Source organism: Phocoena phocoena, chromosome 11, assembly GCF_963924675.1.
Source record: "Phocoena phocoena chromosome 11, mPhoPho1.1, whole genome shotgun sequence".
In the NCBI taxonomy this organism is placed as follows: Eukaryota; Metazoa; Chordata; class Mammalia; order Artiodactyla; family Phocoenidae; genus Phocoena; species Phocoena phocoena.
In genome coordinates this window covers 83858999-83875999 of record NC_089229.1, presented here as the reverse complement: position 1 = coordinate 83875999, position 17001 = coordinate 83858999, and the positions used below count along the sequence as shown (strand labels likewise).

Sequence of the window (17001 nt, the reverse complement as noted above, 5' to 3'; positions counted from 1 at the left end):
CCTATACCTCAATATATATATTTTTTTTACCCCAGATCTGTTAAAAATGTATTACAATGTTTTACACTGCTAGGTTTTCTGATATTGAACTTCCTTTGCATTCCAGGGATGACCAAATTTGGTCATGATGCATTGTTATTGGGATGGACTGCTGTATTAATTTAATATACATAATTTTGTATCTACCTCCATAATGAAATTATCCACCAATTGATTTTTCTGTGAAGTTTTTGCCCGGTTTTGTATTAAAAATTACCAGCCTCAAAAAGTTAGTTGCATGGGCTTCCCTGGTGGTGCAGTGGTTGAGAGTCCACCTGCTAATGCAGGGGACACGGGTTTGTGTCCCGGTCCGGGAAGATCCCACATGCCACAGAGCGGCTGGGCCCGTGAGCCATGGCCGCTGGGCCTGCGTGTCCAGAGCCTGTGCTCCACAACGGGAGAGGCCACAACAGTGAGAGGTCCGGGTACCACAAAAAAAAAAGTTAGTCGCATAATTACCATCATATTTCATATTGTAAAACAAATTATGAAAGATAGGAATATGATCTGTTCCTTGATGGTTTAGTAGATATCTCCTATAAAATCATCTTTGTCTGATGTCTTTTGAAGAAGGATATCTTTACCACCATTTTAGTTTCTCTTACTGTAATTGGTCCATTCAAAACATTTTTCATTAATTTATAGCTCTCTAATTTTTTTCATTTTCATTTTATCTAGACTTCCAAATTTTTATTAAGTAAATTTATTTATAATAGTCGCTTATGGATTTTAATATCTCTACTTCTCTGTTGTTATTTCCTCTTTCTTATTCCTGTTATTTTTACTTTCTCTCAATTAATTTTCCAGGGTCTTATCTACTTTGTTAGGCTTTTAAAGAATGATCTTTTGGATTTGTTGATTATTACCATTGGTTTTAGTATTCGATTTCATTATTTCTGTTTTATATTTACTTCCTTCCATTTTATTTGAATTTATTTTACTTTCCTTCTGACAGTTTCTTGAGTTGAACACTTATTTATTTTTATTCTTTCTAATTTATTAAGAAGTTTGATATATGGTGTTTTCATGGTCATTTAGTTGTGTTTATCATTTCTATTTAGGTTTTCTTTTTAATCCTGAAGTGGTTTATAAATGTGCTTTTTAGTTCCCAAATAGGGGGGCCTTGTGGTTAGTTAATGAGTTTTCTGCAAAACACACGAAGTTTTACATGTTTCTTTTTACCCCAATAATAATATTCCTTTCATTACATGGTTTGTTATTATTATTTGGTCATATAATATTCCATAATGCCATTGTCTCATAATTTATATAATCATCGTCCTAGCACTAGACTTCAGCTTGCTTTTAATTTGTTGTTGTTAAAGTTAATGCTTCAATAACTTTAGATAAATTTTTTCTCTTCTGGAGAAAAAGGGAAAATCTGGGAATATAGGTCTTTAGTAGGGAAAAGATTTAGGACAGTATCCTAATACAGGATTAAATGTGGGGCGGAATGCTGTCAGCACCACTAAAAGAATTATTTTATCTCTCAAATAAGAGGAAATTAAGGGACTTAAGGAGAGATGAGCACCATTGAATTTGGTAAGTCATAATGACGATTAAAGCCATGAAGACAAATCAAGATAATCTTTTAAATACAGCCCAGCAAGTTACACAAATTCATAGAATTCATGCCTATAAAAATGGCTTCTTGCTCCCTCTTGGATTTTGAACACGATGTGAGTGACCAGTTGCTTCTGCTTTCAAGATTTCAGCATTGAAGGCTATTTTTCCCAAGCATTTCACAGCCCATAAAAGAGTCGGGACAGTGAGGCACGGATCTCACCACCTTTGAAGACCCCGTCAACGCTTGCCATTTCCTGAGGCTGAGTGTCCATGATGCCTCCCGCTCAAGGCATTTCCACGTCTTCCAACTTCTCCTCCTTGAGGGTTTTCTTCTTAAAATTTAATTAATTTGGAGTTATTTTGGTTGTTTTTGTTTGTTTCTGTTTTTAACATTCAGACCTTTACAACAAAACCATGTAGATCTCTTCTTTGGAAGAAAAGATGCTCTCTTCTTCCTCGACAGTCCATAGTACCCAAAAAATCAAAATGCATTTAGCTTTGGTTTACCCTCCTTGTGATAGACCGATTAAGAAGCCTCTCCAATGTCACCTTTCAGAGTGTCTTAGTGAAAATGTAGAGACAGCCTAAGTCCTTGAAGTCAAACTAGGGATATTTTGTTAATGTTTGCCTGAAAGGAATCTCTTACCTCCCTCTGTTTTGTGTGACTTTGCCCAGCTCTGACCTGGAGCTCTGCCCAATGTCTACAGTCATATACGGCAGAGACTGTGGATTTTAAATAATGTTTCCCTTCATAAGGGAACTGAGAAAACACCACCATTTGGGCAGTTCGAATGTGCTGTTAATGCGGGTAATATTAGCATTATCCTGGGAGGAAATTTGAAACTTGGTGGTCTCCTGAGTCACTCAAGTTAAAGTTTTAGCAGATTCAACATTAAAAGGGATTTGGGAGCTATTAAGGGAGCACAGAAGTGTTGCTGTTCTCAAGGCTTCCCTGTTTTTGGTGACTTTCTTTGCCTCCATGACCATGCCTCCTTCCTGACTTCTATAAAGAAGATGTAAAAACAATTTTAAAAGAGAAGTATCTAATGAAAAAGGAATAAACTCAGTAAAATAAAGAAATAAAGATGATTAAACAAAGTGGACCTCCCCCAAGATAAAAGAAAGGTAACTTATGGAATAAAATTAAAATAATTAGAAAAGTAGTTAACATTTTTAAAAGTTGAGGAATAAAACGAACTGAAAAAAAATAGCAAAAGTGTAAAAACATAAGATTCTCTTCCAGAGCAAAGTCAAACTATAAAATCTTGCAACAAGATATAAAAGGATACACATTAACAAGAATCCAAAATTGAAATAATAATAAAAGAAAAATGAAATTACCAACTAAAAGATGGGGAATAAACAAATAAATTGAGAAGTACAGTATTTTAAAAAGCAAAAGTTTGTTTTCAGCCCTCAGAGCCCCTTTCGATAATTCCTCCTTGTTCTCCAGCCCGAGTCATAATGTTTCCCCTTGATTGACAATGCCGTGATGGGGAAAAGACCACTGTGCTCGCTTTTACCATTACGTGTATCTCCCATCCTTTCCAGGGTTCTTGCCAGGCCCAGATGCACAAGGAGTTTGTCACATTGATTCTCCAGTTGGCACAGACATGTTTGGAAAAACAAAGTTTCTCTTCAAATTGGGCATCCCAACATGGCCACCATGTTTGTCATCTCCCTGAACTCCCCACCAGCTTTGGGATTCCATGCAAAAGTAAAAAGGATGGAGCAGAAAAAACAACTCCTTCCTAAGGTGCCCCTCGGGAGACAAATCGGAGTGTCACTTCCAAGAAGAATTTGCTACCACGGATGCTTCTATGCCCCCCATCTTCTTTACCATCTTGAGTTTATAGGAATGTAGTGAGTTTTGAGGAGTGAATGTTTGCAAAGGAGCCCTGAGCAATGACTTAGTGTCAGGAGCTAATCTCAAACCCTAAAAAACTGTCCCCTGGAGTTGACTGCCGCCCTGAATTAGTCCTGAGACATCCCCACAGCCTCAGTCACACTCCGATTAAGGCTCCTGAGTTAGCTAATATCCATCAACGCCTTAACCTTTAAAGGTACACTAGGAAACCCAAGATCTAAATAAATAATACAAACAAAGCCTCCGAACACATTCTGCCAAGCTACCTCTCCCTGCTCCCCACCCGACTGCTGTGCCCAGGCACCTCTTACATAGAGATTCCGGAGCCATCACACGCTCCGGTAAAGCAGTGGCACTAACCATGGCGGCAATGGCATGGCCACGTCAGGGGACCTCAGAACAGTACCTCATAAAAATCTGGACAGAATGGCAGCTTTGGTACTCTGAAGTGGCCTTGTTTCTCTTGATAACAGGAACCAGCTATGGCAAGAATGGAAATATGCACATGTACTATTGACAGTGGAGAAAATGAAGAATAGCCATGTGAATTTGTTCACGAGTATACATGAGACATCTTCCTAGGACCCCCCAAAAAAACGGGGAAGATACAGAGCAGGGCCTTAAAGAACTGTAGTGTTCGGAGGGTGATAAGAAAGAGACGAGGAAATACTCCTATCTACCTCATTTTTACTCCAAGTGGGCTGTGGCTAGAGGGAAGTGTACAAAGACATAAAGAAAGTAACTTAAAATGACAGTAGCCTGAAGTCTACCACCAAGATGCAGTCTGACACAAATTGCACAGCGTACATTAATTTCTCAGCCCTCAATTCTCTAACTGCCCTGAAGATTTTATTCCTTGGGAATCACTGTCTGCCATGATATAATATCATCTTTTCCCCACCAGTTTGCAAAAAAAAAAAAACCCAAAAAGGAATGTCATATTTACGGATTACTTGGAGAGGATCCAAAAGATTATAACAAAAATGATCAGGGCTATTAAAATGAGCAATTAGAAAATGTTAAGGGAATCAGAATGATGTGTCCTTGAGAAAAGATAAAAACTCCATAAAAAGTTCAGGTATTTCCTTTTTAGTCCTGAATGAGAGTTTTTGATAAGGTAAAAGGGGTAGAGAGAGGGGAAGTGAAAGAATGTTAATGCAGTCGGGGGTGTGCCTTGAAGGATGGTTCTTTCGGTAAACAGTGAAAAAATAATCAAAGCACCATCAGGAAAAAAAAAATGTATAGGTGCTGACATTCCCTTTAAAAAAATTAAAAATCTACGTTAAATTCAAACTCAAAATTTAGAAAGCAGTTTAGATAATATTTGAAATTTGGGGCGATGGTTATACTGTTACTAGAGACATAGTAATTAAGGGCATGAATTATCTCTGCCTTTTTGGACCTGGGAGTGGTGCTCTAGACGAAGATCTAGAACAAGTGCAAAAAGGCAATCCCTGGGACAAAGCAGGGAAGACCTATGTTACTAAACTTATTCCAGAGAAAATCATTTGATACATGTAGAAAAATATATGAATATAATATCTGGAAAATAATCCTGAGCTGACATAAAGTTCTGAAGCCTGGGGCTTAGCACGCCTGTCTATCTTTTTAATATGAAAGAGAAAGAATCGGTCATGGGATGTTCTTCCTTAGGCAGTTATACATTTCACATGACTGTTAGGCAGCAGTCAGTGTCAGTAATGACACTATGAAAATGGAAATCTTAAAAAAGAAAAGATACTGTTTATATTGATAAAAAAAACCTCTACTAACCGAGTGAAAGGAGCACAATAATGAGAAAATATATGAGTAGTGAACCAAATACACAGTTCTTTATTATCCTTGAATTTTCCCAAGAAAATTCTGCTGAAAAGAAAGCGAATCTGAATTTGTGGTAGAAGAGGAGAGAACAATCTCAGATTTGAGTCAAAAGGAGATGACACTGACCCTTCTGATTCTTTCTAACAATGAATGTGAGCAACACCTCATCTTTTCATATCATCTTACATACGCACTAGGCAGGAAGTAACATCAAATGACAGGTTCGGAAGAGATGGTCTGAATCAAGCCTGAGGTGTCTCCAGACAGGTGAGTTTCTGCACTGGACAAGTGTGTCCATCCCAGTCTTAAAGATCACCATTGTTACAGTTCCAGAATCTCAGTTGTGCATTCCTACTTTAAGAGTTCTTCCTTTCGTCTAACTGAAGTGTTTACATATACAAATCAACCACGTTTTCCCAATTACATGAGGCTGGTCTTCGCTCTTTCATTTTCTCTCTCCCGGGTGACATAGTGCCAATTCCTATAACCTTTCTCCAGAGTCCCTTTAACCTTTCTTTGATTGTTCTTGTCTAGACCACTTCAACCTTCATAGGCTCTCATGGTTTGGAAACTTAGGCTTTTACAAAACCGTGACACTGGACTATGAAAAAGCTCAGGGCAATATTAATAAGGCAAGTAGCTTCACACAATTATACATTTGAGTTTTGTTTATTCAAGAGTGTTACCTTGCTGGTCAAATTGAACTAGCTTCAAATGGGCTGAATAACATTCGTGATGGTTGGTTAATAGATCAAATTACCTGGGGAAGAGGATCCCCTTTAGAAAATAAAAATTCACATTAGCTCAAAGGAGGTACTGCTGCAAATAAATAGAAATGAGTTCATGAGATACTTTCTACATTCATACACAGAAACCAAGCACCAAATTAAACCCACAACTAACTCTAATAATAAAAGTGGAAGAAGAAGCAAAATGAATGAATGTTCTTTCTTTCCTCTGTGGTTTTTGAATTCTTTGCTTCTCACTCAAGATCTCTCTCTCCTCAGAGCCTACTGCTGAAGTACCATCAAAGGAAGTGGTCACATTCAGTTCAGACACCCACCCGGGCCGCACTCTTCTCCCTTACCTATGCCACCTGAGGCGGAATGGCAAACAGGCAGCAGACTGCTTCCTACTCCAAGGTAGGAAGTAACGCATGTGCTATAGATGCATTCATTCATGTTATGGTATAATAAAATTCTAGAGCAAACCAAGATTGAGCTTTAATTTTGTTTCAAGTGCTATCTAGCTACAATCTCTTTTCTCACCCTGGGCTTCAGTCCGTGCCCTCCGCTTGGCCAATGTCAATCTGTCTCCTGCCCTTACCCAATACTTGACCTTGTCAGCCTATGATCCCCACCTCTGACGCACTGTCCTCCCCCTAGTTTGACAAATTCCTCATCTGATTTCTTTACATAAAGACCTCTTTAAGCTCCACCTCCCTGATAAGACTTTTCCTCATTAACTAAAAATGAAGCTCCCTCTCAATGGATGACATACAGTGACTTTTTATATCCTAATCTATTGTACATTACAGCTCAATTTTTTTCTTTCTGTTTGCTTGATGCTTTAATTTCAGTACATGATCTTACAGTGTTATCAGTTGTCTCGGCCTATTGTCATCTGTTCTCAATTGTAAACTTTAAAGAGTAGCAGGGAGCGTGTCTGTGCCCTGCTCTGTATGGTGTCTGGCACCGCAATGCGCAGAGGTCAGTGTGGACTGGATGTTCATTAATGGCAGTGTCCAGGAGGTTCTGCCCTCCCAGTTCCCTCTTTTATTGAACTGTCCACTAGTGAAACAGCATTTTGGAAAGTGCTTTTGTTAGAGTCTAATCAGAATGCCACAGGACTGTTTCACTCTTTGTGTCATGCCCTACTGTGGCCCTGGCATTTGAGTATGGGGCAAAGGAGAAAGAACAATGTTTCACATAGGCAATGATAGGGAAAGTTTAGGAAGTAGTGTTTTATTGGTGTGGCCTTGTGATTTCTATTTGAATCGCACCAAACTCTCTTCTGTAAAGGGTCTCTCTTTCTTTCTCTTTCTTTTTCTTTCTTTCTTTCTTTCTTTCTTTCTTTCTTTCTTTCTTTCTTTCTTTCTTTCTTTCTTTCTTTCTTTCTTTCTTTCTTTCTTTCTCTTTCTAGACTTGTTCAGCTTTCAACAATTACAATGGAGAAGATTTTATATCACCAAAGACATAATTACATGGTGAATGTACAAAATAACAGTTTGGTTTCTATAGAAAAGGTATTTTGCATTGTTATTTCAAAACCTTTCCTCATCTTACTTTGAAAGAAGAGCTCTTTCAAAGAAGCATTTGGCTTTTTCTTGTCTATCTGTTTAGCCATCGCTCCTTGGTATATGCATATGTGAGTGAACAGAAACAACCCTTTTTGTTTCTCTTAAAGATATCTAAGTAAAGTTTCAAGTAGCCAATTAGCTTTTTGACCTAAGCTTTGTTGGCTGCAGAAAGCCTGAATCCCAGGAACATTTGGTTCTCAAGGCATTTGGATCTCATAAGAAAGCCTCGGTGCCAGCACCAATCAGAACGGCTGCCAGCTGTTATTCTTCTTCACAACTGGCGGCCATTTCCAGCACTGTTACCGAGCCGTGATCAATCTCTGCACCTGTCTATCAGTGGATGTTCATAGAGAGAACTGTGTGGGCTGCATCTGCAGATACCACATGTAACCAAAAGGGAGAGGGGAGGAGGGAGAGTATAACCCCCTACATACATAAAGTAAGAAAGGCTACAAGGAGAGGAAAAAATACAGGAGAATAGGCAACAGCTAGGTATAAGTCAGAGGAAAAGAATGCTCTGTAATGGGGTGTTTATGGTGGGAATGCAGTTTCCACCCCATCCATGAGCTTAGTCATTAATTTAACCCTTGCACAGGTTATCTCAATGTTCCATGGATATGCCTTGTCTTTGCAATAATACTTCAAGTTCTTATCGAGACAGAGAATCTTGTTATATTTCTATGTCCTATATCCTATGTTATTAGACTCCTTCTGTGCCTATAGTGACATGTTTGTCATCGCTCCTTGGTGTATGCACATGTGAGCTAACAGAAACGACTTGGCATGTTGATTGTTTTCTATGTGTCTTAAGGAGAGTTTTTGTTGTTTGTTTTGTAAGATTGTTATCAACTTCTTTCCTACAAACCAGGAAACTGAGTAATCATTTTGGTAATTAATAGAAGATTTTGCAATATGTCTTTATGCAGGAGACCATAAAGTGGTGATTATATACATCTGTATTTTATGTTTGTGAAAGGTGTAATTCGTTCTTGAGACCTGAAACATGAAATTCTAAGTGATATATTAAGACAATTTAAAAGCATTGCTTTTTTTTCCATCTTTGCAGATGCATATATTTATGTCTCATATGTCTAGTGCAAGCTGCAATGTATGATTCCTGAAGCCCTTTAATTTTGTGTTGAAAGCTGAGTTCACATTGCATGGAATTTCTGTTGAATTGCCCTGCAATGAACTTAGCCCCTCAGTGCTTCTCTCTGAGTGAGTTTAGAATGCTTTACATAGTCAATCAATAAAGTTAACAATTCAATGTGCCTGCTCTTATTTCATGATGCTGTTTTATAAGTATTCTTTTCAACTTCTGCGTTCAGTAAAATTCCCTCGAATAAATGGATTCGTGTTAGTTTAAAAATGAAAGAGGAAAAAGCACTTGCTAAAATCTTAAACCTAGCAAGATGTTTGATATTGTTGAAAGAACAGTCTAAAAGAAAGAGTGAAAACACAGAAATATTTCAAACCTAACAAAACATTAAAAAAAATACTCCACATCTGTCCAGGGATCTCAGCCCTCTCTCAATACCAGTTAAATCAGATCAAGCAATAGACATTTTGGAAAGAAAAAGTATATATGTAGGGAAAATTATATCTATGTCTGTCTATCCATCTATATTTCTTGAGATCATGACTATATAGATCTCTAAAGGGAAGAGTACAGAAAAAGTGCTCTGGAACTCTAGCAAATAGAATACCCAGATTGTATGCAGTTAAATTAATTGATTTAATTCACAATATCTGTAGACTCTCCTATACAAATCCAAGCTCAGATATAAATATTATTCTCGAGTAATCCTACAGCTCAGTTCTTCATTTGATAAAACTTGGTCCAAAAGGAGGTAAGTTTAAAATTTTTCAAAGTTCAGCTATGATTTTCTTCTGCAATAACATTTGCTTTTATCAAGTCTACCAGAGCCTAATGAGAATGGAGGCAGAATTTTCCTTAATAAAGTCTCACCACTTCCAAAATATTCTGATTTGTTTTAATGAGGAAGAAACCAGGACTTCTAAGAATCCAAAATAAAGAAAATGAATAAAGCAGTGTTGAGAATTTCAAGAATCTGAGGGTTTAAGTTGAAGATAGGGTCATCATCTTTTTTTTTTTTTTAGAATATTCCTTAGTTGTGTATGGAACACAACTGGGGGGAAAGCAAAAGATATTCTTAACTGAATATCATTTTAAGAGATAGATATCCAATATTACTGTTTTGGAATTCAATCTTTTTATCTGGGTAGGAACAAAGATGAGCCATCTCTTAAGAATCCCACAATTTATTTGCTGTCGATCAAATGCTCTAAGCCTTAGTCCTGAAATGATACTGTTCCACCAGGGAGTAAGGAAAGAGAGTAGAGGAAGTCTCTGGGCACTTTACTGAAGTGAAGGTGGTCTTCAGCACCCTCCATCACTTTCTGTGTGCACACTTCCCTGTTAGCCCTATTGGTGTACCAGTACTATCAGAGGACTCTTCCTGGGCAGTCTAGTGATCAAGATTTTGCTCTTACCTTCCTCAAGGAGAGCGTCCCCCTTTGAAAGTTGCCCACTTCATGTCTAAATCCCTTAGAGTTTTACTGGAAAACAAAACTAAACTGATAAAATTAACTGGATTTAAAATTTGAGTGGCTGGAAACGATTTTACCTGATGTTCTTCCCAGATAACCTGTCCATTACAATAAGAGGATAAGTAGCATGGAGATTTTAGGCATGATGGCAAAACAAGTGAGGGGGTATTTGGGGGCAAGAGTTTCAGGGGCTATAAAATCAGAACAATAAAGAAGACCACCTTTGCAAGGAGTCACAGTTTTTGCGCAGATGCTGGGCCTTGAGGACGAGCAAGAATGCCGGTCTTCACCTCTTCCAGCCTATTGCTTTTGCTGTAATTCTAGGTCCTTATACAGCAGCAACAGCCCAGTTGACTCACCAGCTATCTTTTCCCTCTTAGAGTTTAGGGGATGAAGGTCCTCCAGGACTAACTTAATGTAAAACATGATGGGCAACATCTTACTAGCAAGTTCTTGACCTCCCCCCGGCTTTAATTCCAATCCTGTTTCATGAGTCTCTGCCTCCCTGCTTCGCCCTCTGAATACTTCAGCTTCACTTTCCTCCCCTGAACTGCCTGGCTGGCGGTTGTCCCCAGAGGTTTGCTAAAAAGTGAAGGATGAACGAGCAGAAGATTTATTTTTAGACTTTTGCATGCCTTTAATGAGGACAAGGGAGTTTTGTACCGCACCACAGGTCCACATCCTGACAGCACGGAAGTGTACCTCCATATGGCATTGAATCCCTGTTGCAAGGAGGATTCTAGAAGAGAAGATAAGGAATAGAAGAGACAGTCGCTTTTATTGTTATGTTGCCCATCATTATTTTCTTGCTGGAGTTTAGAAGTGACATGCAGAGAGAAATTCACAAAGTACAATTTCATGAAGACAACAGAACTGCTTTGAAGCCAAGTCAACTTCTGTAATGACAGCAACATATCTACATTTCAGTGTCAATGAAATGTGATATTAGCAAGTAGCCTTTAATTAAAAAATGAGTTCGTGGGGCTTCCCTGGTGGCGCAGTGGTTGAAAGTCCGCCTGCCGATGCAGGGGACACGGGTTCGTGCCCCGGTCTGGGAAGATCCCACATGCCGCGGAGCTGCTGTGCCCGTGAGCCATGGCCGCTGAGCCTGCGCGTCCGGAGCCTATGCTCCGCAACGGGAGAGGCCACAACAGTGAGAGGCCCGCGTTCCACCAAAAAAAAAAAAAAAAAATGAGTTCGTTTGGTAAGTGAGACGCTAATTCTCAATCTAGAAACTGCAAAGAGAGGCCCCAATTAAGTTAGTCATTCATTTCACTAAATCTCAATAGAACATCTACTCTGCGCAATAATACAGGCATACCTCAAAGATACTGTGGGTTCTGTTTCATACCCATGACGATAAAGCGCGTCACACGTTTTTTTTGGTTTCCCAGTGCATACATAAGTTACATTTACACTATACTGTAGTCTATTAATCGTGCAATAGCATTATGTCTTAAAAAACAATGTACATACACCTTAATTAAAAAATACTTTACTACTAAAAAATGCTGCCCATCATCTGAGCCTTCAGGGAGTCACAGTAGTAACATCAAAGATAATTGACCACAGATCACCATAACAAATATAATAAAAACGAAGAAGTTGAAATACTGAGAGAATTACCACAATGCGACACAAAGACATGAAGTGAGCAAATGCTTTAGTAAAAATGGCACCGGTAGGCTTGCTCGACTCGGGGGTGCCACAAACCTTCAATCTGTAAAATACACAGCATCTGTGAGGCACGATAAAGCGAAGCACAGTAAAACGAGGTATACCTGTATAATATGTGAGTGTTTATGATGAGTTTTAGATACACTAACTCATTTAATTCCCAAGATAACCCTCTGAAAAATCATCATGAGATCCAGAGAAATTAGGTAACTTGCTAGTACTCATAGCTATTTGGGATATACAGATGTATATATATGACATGTTTCTTGCCTTCAAGTATTTTCATTTCAGAAAAATCTCATTTAAAAATTATGATCATTGGAGAAGCTGCGCGAGGGCCGCCCTGGAGGCATCGGCTGCGCGTCTCTTCGCGCTGCTGGGCTCGCAGCAGGGGGTCCGGCCCCTCCGCCGCCCCCGTGCCCGTGACGGGCCGCTTCCCGATCCGCCGCACCCCGCAGTACCTGCGCCAGGGGGACGTGGTGTTCAAGGACTCGGGAAAGGTCATGACGGTGAACTACAACGCGCACGGGGAGCTGGGCGAAGGCGCCAGGGAATTCGTGGTTTTCAACATACCTCCGATCCAGTACAAGGACCCCTGGGTGCAGATCATGACGTTTAAGCACATGACGCTGACACCCTTCCTGCGGTTCTACTTGGATTCTGGGGAGCAAGTCCTCGTGGGCGTGGAGACCAAGAGCAATAAGCAGATCGTGGAGCACATCAAAAAGATTCTGGGGAAGAATGAGGAAACCCTCAGGAAAGAGGAACAGGAGAAAACTCAGCTTTCTCACCCAGCCCACTCTGGGCCCTGAAAGTGGGAGTGCATCTGTGAAATGAAGGGGCAGGTGCCCTGCCCGGGCCTCGTGCTGTTGCCCAAGGAGATGACAGGGAATTACAAACCCTCTCTGAAAGCCAGTGCCCGAGACTGAGGCCCGAGAAAAGGCCCTGGTTCTATTCCCTGAGAGACTGAAAATCTCTTTGCAATAAAAGGGTCCCCTTTACACACCTGTGTAAAAGCACGTGGGGGGGAAGGGAGGAGGTGGGCCGCAGCCAGGCTGCCCAGTGAACACCCTGCACCATCAGGGCAATAAATGCTTCAGAATCACACACAAAAAGAAAAACTTATGATCGTTGAAGATGGGTTAGGCACTTCCTATCCTACTGGCCTCACCTCCTGGCAGAGTACTTGGAAACTAATATATATTCAGAAAAATTGGGGGTAAGAGTAAAGTAATTAATATAGTAACTCATCGTGAGAGACGTTGCAAGCCTCTGAGAAAGGCATTTGAATTGGTAAAGGGTCTCTGTGTGGAGAGTCAATGATGATGACTAGGACTCTGCAGTGTAACATATCTATTACCTTCAGATTGTTAATTAAGATCCATTTGTAAAAATCCTATATTTAAAGTAAATGGGACTAATTTCAAATGCTTTTGATGGCATTGCTTTTTCAAAGCATCATCCGGTTACTCTGACTTCCAAGTTCCAGTTTTTACTTGAGAGATACGTTAAAGAATCAGACATGTTCTATTACAGGATAATAAAAGATAATCTAAGTAAAAGGTAATCTAAATATCAAAAGGCTGGAGGAAATTTAAGAATAGAAAGCAATTAATTAGAGAATAACTTCAATGTTATGAATGAAGTCGTGGGATCCTCTTATTCTCTACCTTTAAAAATCACCGGTGACTCCTTTCTTTTTCTTTTTTTTTTTTTTTTTTTACTTTTTCCAACTTGCATGTAATTTGCGGAGCAAGTCTGGTCCTTCGGGTGCTGTCATCCTTGTGGAGAGAATGCTTGTGTTCAGAGTCTAGTCATTGCCCCAGGCCAGGTATGTCTTCCTACCATTTAACAGGTCAATATCATTTCATGTTTTATGTTCTATTTGGTAATACAGATGGAGATATTAAAGTTCCAAAGGTTAAGTCAATCCTTTCTTTTACAATAGAATAAAATCAATGTCTTAGCTTAGTATTCAAGTCTACAATTTAATTCCATTGTTCAACACCAAACTCAAAACCCACCTCTCCTATAAAACCTTCCTAGATTCTCCCAGAGAATTAATTCTCTATGCCCACTTTGGCATAGATAAATTAATTAATGTAATATGTAGCATTTAATTAATATACTTTTATACTAATATAATACACTACCTTGTATTAGAGCATTTTGTGTTGTCTCCACTTTAAAAATTTTTATGTACAGCAACTAATAAAACAAAATGACCAAGAAATGTTTGTTGAATAACAGGGACTTGGAAATGGGTAGATAGAAAGCATTTTTGAAGATATGATTATTTTTTAATAACCTATTAACTGTCTGTGTTCATGGTATATAAAGTTTGGATTACTCCAGTGAAGAGAATAAATCTTTCAACCATTCATTTTGGGAAGGCTCTATAGAAGTAGAAATTCACAAACCAAACTGATTTCAATTCAGTGCCCTTTTGTTTTCACTTTCTGATAAAGACACTAACGAGAAAAGGAATGGTACTAGGGCATCCAAAAGCTTCAGGAAGTAATGATAATAGCGGACCAGAATAACCTACACACTGAGCCATGAGCCTCTGATTACTTAAAAATGGGGTCCGACTGTACTACAGAGATACATCTGAATGAGGTGAAAGGAGAAAATTGTAGAAAAGACACTTGAATAGGATCAGGACAGAAAGGAAATGACAAGAAAGAAGCTCTACCATGTCATTTTTCCCCCTTATATCTTGGGAGTTCATGTTTTGAACAAGAGTGGTTTCTATAACAATCAATGAAACAGGTACTAACCTTGGAGCCCCTGCTGTGTGGCAAGTCCTGTTTGGTTTTGAAATCATTGAAAGGTTTGACTATGAGGAAGATGTCATTTAGGTTCCATGAAAGATAACACGGGAATAGGATTTATTGAAACCAATTCTGCGATCAGAATCAATTCTTTTATTAAGGACTACTAAGCTGAATACAGCTGAATTTGGCAAGCCCCCGTATGTAATAAAGTCTCATTGATACCTCAGAGGACAAAGAGAAAAAGTGTGAGAATGAAATCTTGGATAATTTTTAAAAGACACCTAATACCAAAACATTCTCTCAATTTTTACGCTAAGCCTCTTTTCCAATCAAAACCCTACAAAAGTATTAAAATATTTAAATTACCTGACTTTGGCCTTGGCTTTTTCCTGTTCCTCTGGCTGCTTTTCCACTTTATGCCTCCATTTTTACTTACATAAAATGAGGATAATCTGCCAAATTGCATTATAGTATTGTAGTGAGACTGAACAAATATACATATGGGACTGATAAATTTTTAAAACACACGAGCGATTACTGTCAGTTATATTGTAATTTATTATTTAACTGTACTAACAGCCCCAAAAAGGAGCAATAAAGCGAAGCAAGAGATGTAATTTAGAAATTGATTGTTTCTCACTTTGTCTAGAAATAACATTATAAAGAAAGCAAAATATAACACTGTTCGTAGTTCTTATGGCTTAGAAAAATGAGCTTCATCCTGACTCTAAATTATGAACCAGGCTACTTAAATACTCATTCAATTATTTGGAGAGGGGAGAAAAAAGCTTTTACCTTTTGGCTTCCCATTACATAGGGGAGCAAATAAGGTGAGGATTCCCATTATGTATGGGAGTTAATATGAAGTTTAGATGGCTTCCAGAAAAGCATACCCTATGCATCTTTTAAAAAAAGAACAGACATAAAATGTTGAAACTATCCGTTTGTCAGAGGAAACTAACCTTGGGCTGAGGAAAACATTGACTGTGTTTACACATCGCCAGAACAGGCTGCTGCTTTTTTTTTTTTTTTTTAATAAGTCAGGTAAAACAGGTACTTGGCCTTGTTGTTTAAGGGAAAACGAAGTTTCTTTTAGTTGGACTGATTAACTGCTTTGTTTATTTCTCTTTGTTTCTTAATCCAGCCAGTTAGTCCCAGCTGCATAAGTGGAGTGAACTTGTCCCGGAAGCATGCTTGAGGGGTACAGCTGGGTGTCTCCCCTCAACACAATCTGTGATTTCACCCTGCAGGCAACAGGAGCCAGCTGGGTCTGGGGGATACTGAAAAAGCACCATAACAAAAGATAGAAAGAAAGATGAGGAATTGCCCGAGAATTGTCTTCAGTAAATTAATGTAGAAAAATAAAAGGACACCATTTAAGAAAAGCAGGAAATACCATAAAATTTAAGGGGAGGTCATGATTCTGCTTGCATAGCAATTGTTACTTTAATTATTACATTTCATGCAGTAGAAAAAAGAAATGAATGATCTATCATGAACTAAGAAATTGTTGACATTATCTCTTTTTCCACAGGGTGGGTTTTGTTTTTGTTGGTTTTTTAACTTTTGTTTCTACTTTATGAGATAATAGATGTGTGAGGATTAGACAATATCTATAAATGTCTTGAGATTCTCCAATATAATACGAATATACATAGTTACAAGATACATTATATACACCAAAAGAAATGTGTAAATAAAAGCAAATATATATACATTTTGGAGGGGAAGTGTACTTGACTTCTAGTCTTGACTTTAGAATAATAGTTACCTTTTATCTAAATTTATCCTTCTTGGCCCCAAGAAGGGTAATTTAGAAAAATTGAAATGAATTTTGAAGATGACACCCTCACTGATCTTGATGATTTAGGGAGGCTGGCTGATCCTTCCTTTCATACAGGATTACCTTTAATGTTTTCCAGGGGAACCCGAGTGCATCCACGCAGGGGCTCCCTAAATCTTTTGCTTTACAAAATAACCAGCCAATGTTCTTGGGATGGGCTAGGAAAGAGGCAGAGACATTAGGATTCTCCAATGTACTAATTGATTTAGCAGCGGTTTAAAACAATGTCGAGCATTGTCAGAGATGTTCCTTTGAGGTATTAAATCAAGTTTCCCAAGATGGATTGCATGCTAACAACATGCTATCTAAAAATCTCAAGGGCTGTTTATTGTTCTGCAATTTATGATCATCGTGTTAAAGGATTGCACATCAGCTTCCCTCGAGCCCAGGAAAAAACAGAGACAAATAGCATGCAAACTATATTGAACAATTCATTATATTATATTGTAGAAACCTAAGCACAATGTGGAGATAACCATTTTATGCATGCTGCCTTATTGAACAGTAATCACTCTGTAATGCTTTAGATATTTAAATCATA

The 17001-nt window shown here is 38.6% G+C and overlaps 1 pseudogene; it reads left to right on the top strand.

Annotated features, from left to right (window-relative positions):
• Window positions 1-12151: 12151 nt before the first annotated feature.
• Window positions 12152-12769, top strand: LOC136131436 (small ribosomal subunit protein mS25 pseudogene; annotated as a pseudogene).
• Window positions 12770-17001: the final 4232 nt, after the last annotated feature.